This window comes from Cornus florida, unplaced genomic scaffold, assembly GCF_030987335.1.
Source record: "Cornus florida cultivar Cherokee Brave unplaced genomic scaffold, ASM3098733v1 CherokeeBrave_3.0.0_Hap2_Chr04, whole genome shotgun sequence".
NCBI lineage: Eukaryota > Viridiplantae > Streptophyta > Magnoliopsida > Cornales > Cornaceae > Cornus > Cornus florida.
In genome coordinates, this window is record NW_026775574.1 from 70,835,603 (window position 1) to 70,841,446 (window position 5,844).

A 5,844-nucleotide genomic window follows, 5' to 3' on the forward strand; every position below is an offset into this window, starting at 1 on the left:
TCATGCAATTAAGTCTCAAACGTAAGTAGAATGCAACAAAGTCACCTTACCCCCAAACTTAAACTGCACATTATCCTCAATGGGCAATTAGAATAATGGAAAAAATGGAAATAATATACCGTGGTGGCAAAGACATGAAGCCCGGTAGTGATCCATTAAGAAAGAGTGTACCCCCAAACTTGGAATCAACAACCTACTTGAATAACCACACTGGCAAACTCACATCAAATATCAAATGGGATAAGATAAGTAAATCAAGCATTCTAAGGCAATATAGCACAAGATGAAAGAAAGATATGAGATCAAGCCCAATAGAAAATATGAAAGTAGCATGACTACACGTAAGGGCACAATGGTGAATGTTTTTATATATTTCTTTTTATGAAAGTATGTACAATGAAAAAAAAATACAATAAAAATAAAGAAATAAGAATGAAACTGAACATATATGGTACTAGAGATAAAAGACATAATGTGTCATGTGGGTGCTAAGTTTAACGTCTCTAGCAAGATGGAATGCTACTTTGAAACAAATGTTTTTGGTGCTTTTGGTGTTTTTTTTTTTTTTAATTTTTTTTAATTTTTAGACAAAACAAATATGTACACAAATTAAAATAAAAAGGCAAGTAAATAAAAATGTAAGAAGTAAAAATGCAACGAAATAAAGAATATAAAGAAATAATTTTTTTTTTTTTTAAAAAAGAGAAAATTAACAGAATAAAATAAAAATAGAAAGTAAAAAAAGTAAAAAAGTCAAAGGGTCAAAGCTATGATCGATCCGGACTTAGATCGATCATGATGAGTACTGAAAAGTGTGTATTTAAATCCCTTAAGTTTAGACATTCTAGTACATTTATCTATCTTACTTTGCCGTTTTAGATTAATTTCTTATTATTTTAATTTTCAGGCACTTATCCCAAAAATAAGCTAACTCAGCCAAATAAGAGCTTAATTGAAGCAATTCTGAGATTAAACAAAGAAATGAGCAAAGTGGAGGAAGAAAGAAGCAAAATGAAGCAAAGCAGCAAGTTCGATCGATCCAAGTCCAAGGTTCGATCGATCGAACATTGATCGATCTCAGCACTTCAAGATAAATCCAAGCCTTGACCCAAAAGCACTTAAGTCCAAAAGTTCGATCGATCCAATATCATTCTTCGATCAATCGAATACCTTTGTCCTTATCCAAATGATTGATCTTATCCATAACTATCCACCCACTAACCACATTTGTCCTTTTCCCAAAAATATCTCCCAAAATATCTCGGATTTGTCTTTTCCCAAAAAGCTCAGCTAGTTGGATCGATCCAGCCTCAGTTTGATCGATCTCAGCCAGTTTGATCGATCCAAGTCCAAGGTTCGATCGATCGAACTTCCTCCAAGTGCAAAAAGTTAAAATTCCAGCTCATTGAAGTTGTTCTTTATCCAATCATTGGAGAATATTGTGTGCACGACCCTAGCTCATTTGGGGAGTGATTTTAACCTACCTATATAAGGATAATGATTGCTTTTTAGTGAGAGGACACACATAGGAGATAGAGACCAATACTTGAATATTTTTAGATATATCATCTCTAAGGAAGCTTGGAGGAGGAGGCTAGAGACACCATTGGAGATCTTCATCAACAAGAAGCAAACCTCTTCCATGGAGTTAGCCATTGAGGGTTGGAGCATCCTCACCATGAGTGGCTAGACATCCTCTTGGGACTAGAGTTAGCCCCAAGCATGCTTTCTATATCTTAATCTTATGTATTATTGATGGATTAGTGTTGTAATTAATGTTTTGACACTTTGATATATATAGATCTTATTTAATCAATGATTTGTGTGGTTTAATGCTTCCAATTGATCATTTCATTCTATTCATATGTCTATGTATACTAGAATAGATGTTCATGTTCTAGTCTCTAGATTTTGTGTTGTTGATGCATGTCTATGTGTATTGATGCCATGGATTTAGAGATTGTCAAAACATAGTACTTAAAGGAATGCTATTGTGATTCTCTTGATGGTTCATACTTATTCCTTGATGGATTGTGCCTCTTCCCTAGTTTACTTTCATACTAGTAGTTTAGATGTAGTGTAGTTGTAATGTAGTGTTAAATGGGAGGACAATCCATGCTTGTTATTTGATGTTCCCAGCTTTTGAATACAAGTAGCGTATGTCTCTAATCTTGTGTTGTATTTGGATTGTAAGCCTAATGAAAGGATTAATAACTTGTTTTGATTTATTGTGCCTTTCACATGTTGTTTAGACAATATATGCTTCATTATTTAGATATATTGTGCATTTCACATGATGTTTAGACAATACATACTTAATTAGTCATCCTTGCTTGTTGAATCAACTAAATACACACACACCAATTTTTCAACACCCTAATTGCCCTCATTAGTCACTTGTCAATGATATAGGAATACATTGCTTGGTGGTGATCTCTAAACCTCAAGACTCTTCTCTCTCTTACTTACTCTCCATTACATTCAATTACTTAGTTTAATTTAGTTGCTCTCTAATCTAATCAACCAACCAACCAAATGTTTGACCACTCGACCTACTAGCCCTAATTGTGATTCCATGACATTGCTCAATCCCCATAATCCCTTGGGATGATCCCTTCTCACTCATACTACATAGTATAGGTGTTAAGCGGTTTATAAATTTGACTATGATGCCCACTTGACACTAATCTCCAAACTCAAAGTGTTGTGGATTGTTTTATGCACCGCCCGAGTCAAGACACCATAGTTTTTGGCGCCGTTGCCGGGGATTGATTGATTAGATTTGGCAACGTCGGATTTATGGAATTTATTAGGATTAGTACTCTTTTGATCGTGTCTTTACTTTGTTTTTATTTTTCTTTTAGTTATTTATTGTGTTTGTTCATATTTGACAAAGTGCATTGAGCAAGAGGCAAGCAAAGGAGCATCTAAGCAAAGGAGCAAAGCAAAGAAAGGAAAAATGCTAAAAACTTAAAAAAAATATTTGCTAAGTTAAGCTTTTAAATTTGGAGTTGAAGTGCTTAAGTACATTTGTGCGACTTTCTTTACTCAATCCCTTAGTTAAATCGTCGGCCCGCTTGGAGGCTTGTAATTCAATTCTTAGATAAATCGTGAGCCCGCGTGGAGGCTATTTTATTGTTTTTTTTTTTTTTTTGCATCATCTTTGTTAAAGCATAGGAATATGGGTTAAGTGTTTATGGAAGGAGTTTCATTGCATTGTTGTGAAGGTGAAGTGTGTGTCATTCTTTGTGTTTGTTGTTTTGCATTGTGCATGCATGGACGTCGTTCATTGAGACTAACTATTGTCCCTGTTGATTTGCATCTTGAATCCATCATTAGAAATCCTAAGGGAAGAGGAAGTTCAAATAGAACCAATCTATCAATGGATGACCATAATGATGACCATATTGAGGACATTGGTCACATAGACCAACAATGTATCCTTCATCCCAATGTGCACAATAAAAACATGCAAGTACCATTAGGCATGCCAAGTCCATTCATCCAACCACTTCAACAACATGGCCAAGTTCCATATGGAATGCCAAGGCCAATGTATGCTCCATAACCTCCCATTATTAATCAAGGAATTCATAACCAAGGTGTTCATGTTGCACCTCAAGTAGCTAATCCACTTCTTGCTTTGAGAGATCACTATGTGCCTAATGAATACAACGCACCCATATGCATTCAATTGCCACCATTTAGAGCACATCATTATGAAATTAAAGCACAAACTATTCAAATGCTTCCTAACTTTCATGGACTTTGTAGTAAATAACCTTACAAGCATTTGGATGAATTTCTTGAAGTATGTTCCACAATAAAATATACGGACATGCCGGAAGAGGTCTTAAGACTCAAACTTTTTCCATTCACCTTAAAGGACAAAGCAAAATATTGGTTTAACAATCTTAGGCCTTTTTCAATCACTTCTTGGGCGGAAATGCAACAAGAGTTTTTAAAGAAGTACTATCCGGTTTCTAAGACCAATGCTATGAGAACCTCAATTCGAGAATTTTCACATGGGGATGGAGAAACATTTCATGAGGCATGGGAACGCTTCAATGAATTGTTTAGGAAGTGTCCACATCATGACATGCCCAAATGGCAATTAGTTCAATATTTCTTTGAGAGTTTATCGGACAACTATAAGGGTATGGTTGATGCTTCCATGGGTGGCTCTTACATTGATAGGCATGAGGATGACGTGTGGTGTCTTTATGAAAGCATGAGTGAAAATTCTTTGTATAGAACATTATCATCCAAGAATGGTAGAAATTCACAAGGTAGGAAGAGTGTTGGCTTTCATCAAGTCAACCATTCAAATGAAATAGCCGCCGAAGTGAAGTCTTTAGCTCAAAGGTTTGATCAATTCTTGATTAACCAAAACTCGGTGAACCAAGTATCTTCCTTTCCTAACCATTCTCATCATGCATCAAATGAAACTTGTATGACTTGTTCTAGTGTTCTTCATTCTACTTCTCATTGTCCTCATGGACAAGTGCAAAATGAACCTAATGAACAAGTCAATGCAACTTTTGTGAACCAAGGGAACAATCCTTATGGTACTAATTACAATCCAAGTTGGAGGAATCATCCAAATTTCTTTTGGAAAAACCAAAGAGAAGGCTCAAACCCTTCTCAAGGCGGTTTCCAAGGGAAATACATTCCACCTCCACTTCAAAACCAATGATCCCAAGGTTATAGACCTTATCACAAGGGAATCAATTTGTTAATTCTCATTTTCCCAACCAATCTTATTCCCAAGGAAACACTAGAAGTCCCGCCTTTGAAGAAAAAGTTTTAAATGCTTTGGGGACTCTTGAGGCTAACACACAATTACTTCATTCTCACTCTCAATCCATTGCTAAGCTAAAAACCCAAGTAGGGCAAATAGCAAGCACTTTTAATGCAAGAGAGAATGGAAAGATGCCCATTAATGACCCACTTAAACAATAATGTGTTGTGGAAACCCGCTCCTCATCGGAAGGGCATACCATTGAACATGTTAATGCGGTGACTACCTTACGGAGTGGTAGAGTTGTGGACAATCAAGTTGAAATGTCCAATGGAGAGAGTGAACCGGTGCAACCTCAAGTTGCCACCCATCCCATTTCACATTCCATTCCTCCTTCATTGCATACACATGATCTTGCAAATGAGAAAGTTTTGAAAAATGTGTTTAAAAAAGAAGTTTTGAAAAATGATGTTGAAAATGTTTTATTGAAAAATGATTTGAAAACTTCTTGTGTTGAAGAGAGTTCAAAAGAAAATTTTGAAAAAATGTTTGAACCAAAGGTTCCATTTCCGAATGCCTTAAAAGGATCTATTTCAAAAGACAAGCAAAAGCCAAAAACCAATGAAAGTTTAGGTAAGTGAAAATTAACCTTCCACTATTGGATGTAATCAAGCAAATTTCGGCTTATGCCAAATTCTTGAAAGACTTGTGCATCCAAAAGCGGAAGAATAAGAGCCAAGCACCAAGAAAAGTGGTTTTGACCGAGCAAGTAAGCTCAATTTTGCAACATAACACTCTTTCATAGTTTAAGGACCCCGGTTCACCCACTACATCATGCATCATTGGTGATCATATCATTAATCAGGCACTTCTTGACTTAGGAGCAAGTGTTAACCTTCTTCCATATTCGATCTATGTTAAATTGGGCCTAGGTGAATTGAAACCGATGTCGGTAGTTTTGCAACTTGCCGACCGATCCATTAAGAAACCTAGGGGTGTCATTGAGGATGTTTTGATCAAGATTGATAAATTCTTCTTCCCGGTTGATTTCGTTGTCATTGACACGGAACTGGTTTCCAATCTTAAGAGCCAAATTCCCGTTA

General features: G+C 36.0%; 1 pseudogene; it reads right to left on the bottom strand.

Annotated features, from left to right (window-relative positions):
* Nucleotides 1–4,002: 4,002 nt before the first annotated feature.
* Nucleotides 4,003–4,101, bottom strand: LOC132305693 (small nucleolar RNA R71; annotated as a pseudogene).
* Nucleotides 4,102–5,844: the final 1,743 nt, after the last annotated feature.